The sequence below is a fragment of the Pseudophryne corroboree genome, chromosome 6, assembly GCF_028390025.1.
Source record: "Pseudophryne corroboree isolate aPseCor3 chromosome 6, aPseCor3.hap2, whole genome shotgun sequence".
NCBI classification, from domain to species: domain Eukaryota; kingdom Metazoa; phylum Chordata; class Amphibia; order Anura; family Myobatrachidae; genus Pseudophryne; species Pseudophryne corroboree.
The window spans coordinates 594160819-594174160 of NC_086449.1; the positions used below are offsets into that span (position 1 = coordinate 594160819).

At 39.4% G+C, this 13342-nt stretch overlaps 1 long non-coding RNA gene across 1 annotated transcript; it reads right to left on the reverse strand.

Moving 5' to 3' along the window:
• Positions 1-5532: 5532 nt before the first annotated feature.
• LOC134935484 (uncharacterized) lies at positions 5533-13040 on the reverse strand. Its single transcript, XR_010180175.1, has 4 exons — positions 12955-13040; positions 12398-12463; positions 11170-11526; positions 5533-5669 (listed from the first exon to the last, which is right to left on the reverse strand). It is a non-coding gene; the product is annotated as an uncharacterized LOC134935484 (long non-coding RNA).
• Between the last annotated feature and the right edge of the window lie 302 nt (positions 13041-13342).

A 13342-nucleotide genomic window follows, 5' to 3' on the forward strand; every position in this document is an offset into this window, starting at 1 on the left:
CTGAAAGGATCTCCTTGGCTGTGATGGGAGCCGTTAGAGAGTCAGAGAGGGATTGCGGGATGGTAGGGAGAGAGGGATATTCCCAAATAGGGGTGGAAGAGAGTGTATACTGTAAAGGGGTGTTTGTAGGGGGGGGGAGAAGGTGCAGAGTATAGTGATTCGTAGAATGATTTCATCACCTCTGAGACATGTTGATTAGAGGTTGTCATTTTACCATCAGGTGTTTTTAGAGGGCGTATAAAGGAAGGAGGGCGGGAACCATGAAGTAAGTTGGTCAAGAGTTTGCCTGTCTTGTTGCCAAATTTGTGATATTTAAAGTTTATGTTAAAGAGATGTTTATCGCCTAGAGATTGGAGATGTATTTCAAAGTTATTTTTTGCCTTGGTGTATAAATCTTTGTTTTCAGGTGAGGGTGATGTTTTGAATTGTTGGAATGATGATGTTAGTTCTGACTGCAATTGTAAGTAGGTTGAGGCCAGTTGCTTTTTAGATTTAGAGGTGTATGAGATGATCATGCCTCTTAAAACTGATTTGGCTGTTTGCCAGAATATTGGGGGGTTGGAGGTGAGGTAAGATATATTATTAGAGGCGAATTCATCCCATTTCGCTATTAGAGCTTCACAAAACAATTGTGAGCGTGATAAATGAGTTGGGAATCTCCAAATTTTCGTGACAGAAGGGTCATGTGAGAGTTTGAGATCAAACCAGATGAGGGCATGGTCTGAGAGAGAGATGGTTTCTATAGTGGTAGAAATAATATCTGGGATTAGAATATGGGAAATTAAAAAATAATCTATTCGGAATAGGGTGCCATGTGTGGCAGAGAGACATGTGTATTCTCTGTCGATGGGATTGAAGGCTCTCCAGACATCAGTGGTTTGGAGAGAGGAGGCGAGGTGGGGAATACCAAATTTTGGTAAAGAGGTAGGTTTAGAGGAAGTGTTGGAGCGATCAAGAAGTGGGGAGGAGATTAGATTGAGGTCACCTCCAATGATTAGTCTTTCTTGGAGGAAGGGGGTTAATTTAGCTATCAGTGTGGAGAAAAAAGATTTATTGTAGTTATTGGGTGCGTATATGTTACACAATACATATGAAATGTCTTGTAAGGTAATGTGTGCTATGATGAATCTGCCATTAGGGTCGGGTGTAGTCCTAGTCACTTTAAATGGTAGAGAGTATCTAGCCAATATGATTACTCCACGGGCCTTGGAGGAAAAAGGAGCCGCTGCTACAACTGTCCAGCCTAGGGTTCCTAATTTTTTTGATTCTAGATCCGTTAAGTGAGTTTCTTGTAGATATGCTAAGTCTAAGTGTTGTTTATTTAGGTATTGCAGGATTCTACGACGTTTGGCTGGGGAATTAATGCCGCCCACGTTCAGAGAGCCAACCTTAAGGTGAGAGAGTGTCATATGTGGTATTTACCATGTGAGGAGGGGACAGGGATAGGGCATTGTGTAGGCCATATTTTGAGTATGTTGAGATGGAAAGGTAGAAGGAGAAAAGGAAGAATTGATAGAAGAAAGATAGCATTGAGAAGATAAACAAAACATAATGCAAAAAAGTCCTAATTAGGACAACACTAGTAAACAACCTAGTTGATCTGCGGCATGACCAGCATACCAACTTTCGATTCATCGGAGTAAAGGAAGGTATAACCTCAAGGGAGCCTTAGCTGCCCGGAACTAACCCACCAGGTTGAAACATATAGAAGGGGGTGAACCCATGGGGGGTGGGGGAGGGGGGGTGGGGAGGGTGGGGGGAGGGGAGAGGGGGTGGGAGGTTGGGATGAGCAGGTGGGTGTATGTCATAGCTGCAGGCTGCGTGTCATTAATGACCACAAGGGGCATCACATCAACCCATATACTATCTAGTTACATATATAATAATGTCATAAAATCAAAGGGTTTATCCTTAATAGTATTTGGTGTAGTATCGGAGATAGGCCTATTAGCCCTGCTTATAAGTGAAAAAACAATCATGACAATAAACAGTGGTACGTGTCAACATAGCTGTCCTTCAGTGGTTGCGCTGGAGAGGTGAATAGCCCATCACGAAGGCTATCTAGGACGTTATGCAGTGTCAGAAATGTCCTCATGATGTCCTTGCGCTTCTTCTTTGAGGAATGCCTCTGCGTCTCCAGGGGTGTTAAAGTCGTAAAATGTGTCTCCTGTGAATATGCGTAGTTTAGCTGGATATTGGAGGGCAAATTTCCTTTTCATCTGTATCAACTGAGCACAGATAGGTGAAAAAGCCTTTCTTGCCCGTGTGAGTTCAGGAGAGAAGTCTTGGAAGATAAGTAATTTATTTTTTGCCCATATCAGTGGGCGTACTTGTCTGGAAGCAATCCAAAGGGCTTGCTTGTGAAGGTAATTTAAGCAGCGGAAAATTACCACTCTGGGACGGGTATCTGCAGGACGTAGGTTGGGGCCAATTCTATGTACCCTTTCTATGACAATGTCTTTACAAGCGTCAGTGATATGCAGCAGCTGGGGTAGTGTGTGACTCACAAAGCGTTCCAGGGCTGCATCTTTCACTGATTCAGGGATGCCAATTATTCTCAAGTTGTTTCTCCTGGATCTATTTTCAATATTATCCAGCTTATTTAAAAGATGATAGTTTTCCTTTTGAAGGCGGATGATGTCGTGCTGTGCATCTGCCATGTCATGAGCTATCTTCCCTATTTGTGTCTCGGTTGTGGTCACGCTATGAGTGAGATTTTTGAGCTGTGTGGAAATGTCAGTGACAGCCTGTGTCAATAGGGGCCCCATCGTGGCCGTTATAGCTTGGGCCAAATCAGCGTGTGTGATGGGAGAATCAGGGTGTCTCTGTGAGACAAACTTATCTGTTTCCGAAGCGGCTTTCTTGTGTGCCGGAGACGCTGGCGGCGAGTCTGTGCCGGGCGCCATCTTTGGATCTGCTCATCGCTTCTCCTGCCGAAACAGCTGCGTGCGGGCGGAGGTATTCGGAGTCAGAAATTTCTCCATACACTGGGGGGAAGGAGGGGAGGTTCGTCCCTTCTTGTTGGAGGCTCCGGGGAGCCGTAAAAAGCTTGTTCGCGGTGAGTGAGTCCCGGGAGCTGCACGGACACGCTGCTCACAGCATGAACCCGGAACCGGAAGTCCATTTAGATATATTTAAACAAATATCCTCCCATGGGAAGATGTGATGAAGTTCCCAATTTGGAGATATTGAAAAATGTATGCGTGAAGTACAGATGTAGCCATGCTCATCCATCCCGTGATGCTCATGCATCGCGGCACGGATGGCGTAACTAGTGTGACCACATCTATGCATGCACACACAATCGACTGCAATGGTGCGATCAGCTTGCCGCAATGCATATGCCTGGTCATACATTTTGCAGCAATGATGAGCATTGCTACATATGTATACCTTTCCCAGCTACAGACCAGATGAAAGTCATGTGGGGTTAATGGCCGTGGGTGTGTGTGTGTGTGTGTGTGTGTGTGTGTGTGTGTGTGTGGGGGGGGGGGGGTTGGAGGTGTGATGTCACAAGGGAGTTTGAGGTGACGAATAAGAGAAGAGTGAGAACTTAGAGACGAGAGACTTCCAATAGGAGAGAGTGAGAGCAACAGCTGCAACAGTCATAGTAGGTCGGATATAGAGGAAAACTTAACAAGGGCAAAATTTATGATTTTGTCTGCTAGACATTTGGGTGGAGTGCACAAGGAATAAAATCAGCATTTACTTTGCATGTCCGCATGTTTGCTGCCTCCTTATTGGTTACTGCTCACCAGAATTACAATCTGACACTCAGTGCTAGTTCTGCAATTCTTCATATAAATATTTAACATTTCAAATACTACAGTATATAAAGTAGATTGAACGTACAAACTAAGGGGCTGATTCAGAGGTTAATGTGAGTCTGCAATAACTGCGTCAGTATTATGAGAACAAAACTAAGGGGTCTGTTTACTAAGACTTGGATGGAGATAAATTGGTTAGAGATAAAGTACCAGCCAATCAGCTCCGAACTGCCATGTCACAGGCTGGGTTTGAAAAATGACAGGAGCTGGTTGGCTGGGACTTTATCTCCATCCACTTTATATCCACCAAACGCTTAGTAAATAGACTCCACAATGCATAACGTTGCCTGGATGCAGAATTGTATACGTCTTTGTAGGTAAAACGCTCTTCTCTGTAGGTTTAGTTTAATAGCCATCGTCATTATCATAAGGGTGTACAGGCACCTGTCCTATCTCTATTGCAAAATATATCCTGGGATACGGGTGTATTTACGCCTCTGTCCAACTCTGCTCAGCCTGAAGTTCAGTTGGCAGTCCCTCACTAATCTTTGCCTACATGAGAATGCCCCGTTACAACCTAGTTATGTCAGCTGCAACTGAAATGCATACGGCACTGTATGGATTCTGCTTGTGTATGCTGGTTTGCAGAGTGGGATGAATAACACTCACGATACAATCACTTCTGCTTTAGCCAATAAATCTTCTTGTATGGACTTTTTTTTATTGTATCCACCATATATGTAAGCTTTTGTAGATAGTATATATACTGTATGTAAGTCCTGCAGCTCCTGCCACCATCTGAGGTGTGGAGAGGTGGCCATACTGAACCCTCTGTCCACAGTCAATACTCTCTGTCCACTCATTTATCCAAAATTGTCTGTGCTACAATTGAAACCTGAACATTTTAGTTTGTATTGCAGCCAATGGTTTATGCTTTAGACCAGGGGTCCTCAAAGCAAACTAACAGTCCAGGTTTTAAGCAAAACCACACTTGAGCATACTATAGGTGAATTAATTAGCTCCTCAGCTATTTTGATTTAGCAGTGTGTGCTGAAGCATGGATATCTTTAAAACCTGGACTGTTAGTGTAGGAAACACTGCTGTAGCCAGTACATTCACTAGCCCAGCCTACAGAGTGGAGGAGCTGAACTATAAGCAAGTATCACTAGAGAATGTACATGGTAAATGCTCACAGACAGAACTTATTTTGCATCTTTAGGGCCTCATTTAGAGTTACAGGCAAAGTGGAAATAAAAGGAGCATAGTTCTACCAATACAATATGCAAAACCATTGTACACTGTGAGAACGGGAGAGAGCGCACAATTTTAAATCATACAGACAGATTTGGAGTTGGGATGGACATATCCTAGATCAACTCTATATTGTGCATAATAATGCTCTGTGGTATTTGTCTGCTACTTGCAAAAGAATGCCGTGTTATTCCTACATGTAAACAAATGTATGTAACTGCCCCCTTACATTGCACATTTCCTCTTTGCACCCAGTGAGTTTTCCTTATGCTACAGTATTTATCAAACATAGGGGCAGATATATTAAAAGCCTGGGGAAAAGATAAAGCAGTGATATGTGGAAGGTGATAGATAACGCACCAGCCAATCAGCTCCTGTCATTTTTTAAACCCGTAGGGACCGGCTGGTGCATTATCATCTTCCACTTATCACTGCTTTATCACTTCTCCAGGCTTAATACATCTGCCCCCTAGATACATATACAAATGAGTACACAAACACACTTTTATAAAGTTAATGCTTCCTATTTATTATCAAGTAAGTGATACAGTAAATGTAAAATTGAGACAAGAATAATTGAGAAGAAAATGAATATGAAGAAATGTAGAATGTGTCACTTTCTTGTCCTGCGAGCATGGGGTAATGAGGTGACTGCAAAATAAAGCAGAAAATAATTAAGACATTATCAGTGTATACATACATCCTAATGTATATTGTAACATTGTAACATACAAATGTCATAGAGCACTGAGGAGACTATTTTTTTAATCACAAGACAATTTGGGGGATTCACTCAATATCCAATTACTTTCTTCAATTAGTAATGTCAGCATTTAGATACTTTACCACATGACTTGTATTTATTAGATCACTAACCATTGTTATTGGTCACATAACCACAGAGGTGGCAATATTATTCTTCATTCCACTTGGCTGACCTGGGTATTGTGTTCATACAGGTTGAGTATCCCATATCCAAATATTCCGAAATACGGAATATTCCGAAATACGGACTATTTTGAGTGAGAGTTTAATAGTGAAAGCTTTGTTTTCTGATGGCACAGTGTACACAAACATTGTTTAATACACAAAGTTATTAAAAATATTGCATTAAATGACCTTCAGGCTGTGTGTATAAGGTGTATATGAAACATAATCGAATTGTGTGAATGTAGACACACTTTGTTTAATGCACAAAGTTATAAAAAATATCGGCTAAAATTACCTTCAGGCTGTGTGTATAAGGTGTATATGGAACATAAATGCCTTCTGTGCTTAGATTTAGGTCCCTTCACCATGATATCTCATTATGGTATGTAATTATTCCAAAATACGGAATAATCCGATATCCAAAATACCTCTGGTCCCAAGCATTTTGGATAAGGGATACTCAACCTGTATAACAAACTACCGCAGTGGTTCTCAAACGTTTTTGAATCACAGCACCCAACAGTATCAGAATTTGTTTCATGGCATCTCTAGGCCAAAAGTTTCTTACTAATAAATTTAGAAAGAAATATTAAATGAAGTAAATTGTGTTTATATGTTATCCTTAGGTTCCATTGTGTGGTGAGGGACAAGATTTTCTTCTGTTTGTCCACATATTTTATGATTAACAGCCACCAGCACTGGTTTTGCCTATTACATTCAACATAAATAATTTAAATTGGTCCTGGACAAATAAGCCATGGCACCCCTGCAAGTGTCCTGAGGCACCCCAGGGTGCCACGACACACAGTTTGAGATCCACTGGGCTACTGTATTGAGCTATTGAGATAACCTAATTTAATACACACAAAAAATTCAGTTGCAGAGCTAAATCCCCCTTGGTGTTGTCATGTGCTTTCATTTGTGCTGCTGTGCCTACTTTCCAAAGTGCTTGGTAAGCTTATTTTTATTTTTTCCTGCTTTTATACCTATGCATACAGGTAGTTTATAAAGGAGTCTCCAGAGGCAGGAAAGTAATCTGGTATGATGAAATACCCCGAGAAGTCCAATTGGGTAGAAATACAGTATGACATTTGTAATGGCCATCCTGTGTGCATCATAAACTACGATACTGTATCTCCTGTGTATTACTAATAATGAAACAAAGGACTGGTAAACGTTCACACTATGTCATGGTCTGCCGAGGAGAATGTAGAAATATTGGTATAGAGATCATGTCAGTACTAAACTATATATATATATATATATATATATATATATATATATTAATACTGTAGGTTTAAATGCAACTTTCCATAGTCTTAATATGTCATTTAAACAAATACCATTACAGAAACATCTACACACAATTCTTTTTTATTGGTAACTCAAAAAGCAGGAGATGCATCACGCCTTAGAGAGAGATAAAGTACCAATCAATCCGTTTTTAAACCTGGCTATACACTATGAACCCTATTCAGGTTGAGTAACAGATTCTTCTACTCAGTATGATTGCATTCTGGGGGCTGCCCAGCACAGGGCAAGGCTGTCCAGCATGCCAAGTCCCGCCCAGCGTTGAAATCTCAGTCTGATTGTGATTGCATCCCTGACCAGGGAATTGCAGATGCCCCCCTGCATACGCAGCATGACAGCCTATGCAGCCGCACTGCCATCATTTACTTTATTGGAGCAGCTGCATGTAACATCACACAGCCGCCCCCAAAACAGTCAAAGCCACGCCTGGCTGGACCACTCTCCCCCGCAACACTGTCAGTTTACAGGCTGTGCTAGAAAAATTACAAAAGCTGATATCTTGGTATGTTATCTCTCTCCACTTTATCTCTCTCCAGGGCTTGATACATTTCTTCCAATACCATATCTATCTATCTATCTATCTATCTATCTATCTATCTATCTATTCATGAGCATTATTGTAAATATCTAGATATAGTTTGAATACAAACAATATAATATGAAACAAAGCAAGTGTATCAGAAGGGATTCATCTTATATCTAGGTGTGCTATATTTTCATTGACCGGTATTCAGTCCATCATAGAATGCTTTAAAAATGAGTCATCTGACAAGTGATCAATGTAGAGATATAAAGTACAACCAATCAGCTTCTGATATTTTATACAAACAAAAAGAGAGGAAATACTCTTTTGCTGCGCCTGTGTTTATCTGTAAACTAATCAGTCTCAAATAAGATAAACCTGGAACTGATGGTGTGGAATCACGTTCGCCACTATAAGGAGATATGCGAAACTCCTATGAAATTTAACTAGATGCAAAGAATTAAATAGAGGCGCTCATGAAATCCACACACCATGTTTTCACAGTTTCAAAAAACAACCAAAGAATCAATTAAATAAATAAAGGGTATATATATTTTTATTTTTCACAATAATTAATAAAATACCTTCTAATATAGATAATTATTAATAATAACTCTCTAAATTACCACATGCATATGTTTATAGGTATATAAAATTACATAAATTAACTAAGCTATAACCATTATTATGTATAGTATTCAAACTTCCACTGAACTAGAAGTTCAGAAGTGCAGGTCTTAAACGTGCAGCCACTGTGACATATCCTGGAACTATATCCAAATTTTAGCAACAGTGTGTCTAAAGGATTGTAACACACTGTTACACTGTGAACTTTTAAATTATCTAGTTCAGTGGAAGTTTGAATACTATACATAATAATGGTTATAGCTTAGTTAATTTATGTAATTTTATATACCTATAAACATATGCATGTGGTAATTTAGAGCGTTATTATTAATAATTATCTATATTAGAAGGTATTTTATTAATTATTGTGAAAAATAAAAATATAAATACCCTTTATTTATTTAATTGATTCTTTGGTTGTTTTTTGAAACTGTGAAAACATGGTGTGTGGATTTCATGAGCGCCTCTATTTAATTCTTTGCATCTGATATTTTATAGTCTGTGTTTGAAAAATGACAGGAGCTGATTGGTTGGTACTTTATCTCTCTCAACTTTATCTCTCCCAATGTTTGAAAGATCTCCTTCATATCACTACTCTCCAGTTATAAGTGATGAGATCATTACTCACCAAATATAAGTGAAAATGTCACTGCATATACCAAATATGAGTGTACTGTATGTTTTAAAGTAGAATCTACATATATTCTTTTCATTTGCATATATATTTGTGTAACTATGCATTCACTTTGAAGATTATAGCTCTTGCATTAGAGATATAAAACTTATTGATTGTCCTGTTTAGCTCTATGGGGTCTATCTAATTCCCTTGACACTTCATTTATGTAACTAGCCTATAGATAAGCAAACCTTTCTTTTAATGGGGACTCTGGTATGGCCCAGTTGACCTATCTCTAAAACGTTTTGCTTTTTTAAGCTTGGCCCCATTAGCTAATGACAGCCTTAGATGCAGCCACTGGGTTTCATTATCGCCAGACAGGGAGCTTTGGATCGCTCTGGTAGCTGGACTGTATGCATGTGCAGTGCATGTTGGAAAGTGCTCCATCAGGATAACCTCTTTTCAGCTGTCATGGCAAGCAAGCATTGTAAAATAGTTCCAATAAATATGAGCTGAACTGCCCTGCTCCTAAATGATACGCTATATGTGAGAAACATTTACATTGTCCTGGGAGAATATACAGTGTTATTCTCTTTCTTCCCCTCCCTCATACAGAGCCGTCCATAGGCATAGGCAAACTAGGCAATTGCCTAGAGCATTTGATATGCCTATGGGCATCAGCAGCTTCTGCTGATTAAAATGATATGCGGCATGCCTATATTCTGTGTGTAGCATTTCATATGCAGATACAGCCACAGTCTCACACAGTATATAGGCATGCTGCATATAATTTTAATCAGCAGAAGCTGCTTGTGCATCCTAGCCACGTAGCAATGCAAATAAGATGCATTTTCATAAAAAAAAGGTATACCCAATGTTAGCATTGAGGCAAGATTTATGACGACACATCTGTATCCAGGCAGAGGCAAAGGTCACAGTTTTAGTGGCAGTTTTATGTGTAAGGGACGTTATGTGTAAAAGGGCATTAATAAAGGCTGTCATAATGTGTACGGCGCATTATGTTTATAAGGACATTAATAAGGTGTCTCATATGTGTAAGGGGCATTACTGTGTGGAATTAGGTAAATAAATGCATTACTAATGTGTGGCATTATGTGTATAAGGTGCTCTACTATGTGGAGTTGCGTATAGAAAGGGCACTACTGTGTCATCTAATGTGAATATAGAGCAATAGGTTGTGGTGTAATGTGAATAAGGAGCATCTCAGTGTGATGTAATGTGAATAAGGGTCTCTACTGTGTGGAGTTGCGTATAGAAAGGGCACTACTGTGTTGTCTAATGTGAATATAGAGCAATAGGGTGTGGTGTAATGTGAATAAGGAGCATCTCAGTGTGATGTAATGTGAATAAGGGGCTCTACTGTGAGGAGTAACGTTTATAAGGTAAAGTGATACTACTGTGGGATGTAATATGAATTATGGACACTAACGCATGATCAAATGTGAATAAAGTTGCAGTACTGTGTGGCATAATTGGACTTGGGTTACTATTGTGTGGCCATGCCCCTTGCCAGCAAAAACACACCCCTTTTTGAGCTGTGCGCCAAATGTGTGAACTGTTCCTATTTAAAATATAGGGGGTACAAACACCAAAATAAGGACTGCTATAGGTGAGGGGTGATGGTGCTGGGAACGAGATGCAAGGTCAGTGGCGGAACCAGCGGTGGTGCTAGGGGGCACCAGCCAAAATCTTGCCTAGGGCATCATATTGGTTAGGGCTGGCTCTGCCCTCAAACAACTATAGACAGACTCTTTCATTGTAAGAGAGACCCCTATGTGATCTATGCAGCAGTTTATAGCAGTTTGGTGAAAACAGAACTTTGGGAAGCTTAATTCTAATTTGTATTATATGAGCAGTGTGATATAGGGGGAGTACTACAGTATACAGCCAGTGAGGGAGAGAACAGGCAATTGTGGCTATTATCTGCCTAGAATGAGAGCAAGAAATCTCACGGGCAAGGTCAGTGAGGAGTTTGTTTTTATATTTTTCCTTAATACTCTTTTTAGCAAAGAGCTTCCAATTGCTTACATATCTGTAGCTAATATACATTTACCCAAAGATTTAGTCAAGAATACAGTATACATTATATATATATATATTGTCTAAATATTACAAAATATTACCTGTTAGTATTATCCAAGTAAGCCACCAAGAGCTCCTTTTTTTCCACTATTACCACCACCACCACCACCAAGCAAACCACCGAGAAGACCACCACCATTACCACCACCGAGAAGACCACCACCATTACCACCACCAAGCACACCACCGAGAAGACCACCACCATTACCACCACCAAGAACCCCACCGAGAAGACCACCACCACCAACCACACCACCTAGAAGACCCTTCTCACCAATCACACTATCGAGAACACCATTAACTACACCACCAACAGTACCAAGAAGACCACTTAAAAGACCAGCTAGGTTACTAACAACCCCACTAACAAGTTGAAGTGCTCCAGTAATGGCTCCTCCCTATAAAGAACAAAAACATAATTTAAAACATATACTTTTACAGTACATTACACACGTGTAAGAGTTATACGTGACTGCAATACAATTATGAAAATATTGTTTCCCTTCAGTATTAATACAATTATTACTTTATACCATGACTATGGATTGTGGAAGTCAAAACCAAGTAATCATCATCCCATTAATATCTGATGCCATAATATATAATGCCCACAAGGCATGCCTGACGACGGTTGAATAAACCGAAACGTAGCAGTACAGATGCTTGTCTGTGTGATCATTTTCTGAAGAATCCGCAGAGTGCCGCTCCTTCCTGTGATGTGTGTGTGTGTGTGTGTGTGTGTGTATATATATATATATATATATATATAATCGATGTACTGTATACAGTATGTAAAAATCAATAAAAATGTGTAAACCAGCTAAAATAATGTATCTAGGACCTATTTTTGTTCCTATAGTGTTATTAACAGCAATAACATTAATTTCCTGTCATTCACTCTCCTGAGTGAAATGACCCCTGAAATCACGAGGAAGGGACTTACTGTACATGCAATCCAAAACCTGATATTTAAAGCACTTTAGAAATGAACCTAATTATTTATATTAGGTTCATATTATATTTGAAAACACATCTTCTACCCTGAAAATAAACTCAACAAAGGTGCTTTTAGACTTTAAATTATATATACTGTTCAGACTGACATAAACAGTTAAAACTTTCAAGTCACCTGGAAAAGCTTATAATGTATTATTAGGGATCTGTAATAAAATAGAACATACTGTATTTATTTCCAAGTTATTTAGTATTTTCAAATACTGAAAGAGAAAAGGTGCACTTTCATCATCTAAAATAAAATGTTTTTCGTACCACAACTTTGTCCACTGTAACCAAAATTTCTGCAAAGTTGACGCCAGCCTCCTGTATTGGTGTATTCTGCAAAATAGTATAAAAATATTATATATTATACTAATACTGCTCTATATATATATATATATATATATATATATATATATATATACATACAGAGAGAGAGAGAGAGAGATACAGAGAAAGAGATAAAGAGAGAGAGAGAGAGAGAGAGAGAGAAAGAACTGCAGCAAGGGTTCTGGCATGCAGAAATAACAATGTCAACCTTTTCTCATTGCTTTCTTCCAAAATGAATCTTATAGCGACGAGTAGTGATGTGCACTTAGGTACATATAGACATATATATGTCAGCATTGGTAATACAGTCAATAGTATTAACAATTCTGAAAAGTTGGAACCTACCTGGAGACTATTTCCTTATGTACCTGAATGCCACCTAACTACTGGGAAGAAGTGAAGGAACCCCTTCAGCTAGCCAGGCATTATACAGTTGTCAGGTACTATACAGTTGTCAGGCACTATACAGTTGTCAGTTACTAATCAGGATTTAGACTTACCACCACACCACATATAGTTTGCAGAAAGTGACTCAACAGTCCTTGACGACTCAGCAGAGTAGTAAATGCATTAACATCTCCGGTCTAAAAACAAAAATCATATTAATTATATTAGCCTTCCTAATTGTTAAAATGGATATTTAAAAAATTACATAAATACATTTGTAATCCGATGAACGTTATTTAATAACTCAGGCCTTACCCAGAATATGTCTGAAATCAGTGTTGTATCTACCGTTGGTGCAGGGAGTATCCATCCCGCTTTTTACTCTTTGAGGCTCTGCCCCTTTCTAGCTTTCCTGATCTCCCCCCAGCTGCTGTGCCCTGCCCCCCCAGTCGCCCCCTTCCATGTCAGTTTAGCGGAGCGCTAGGGGCCCTTTCAAAATTT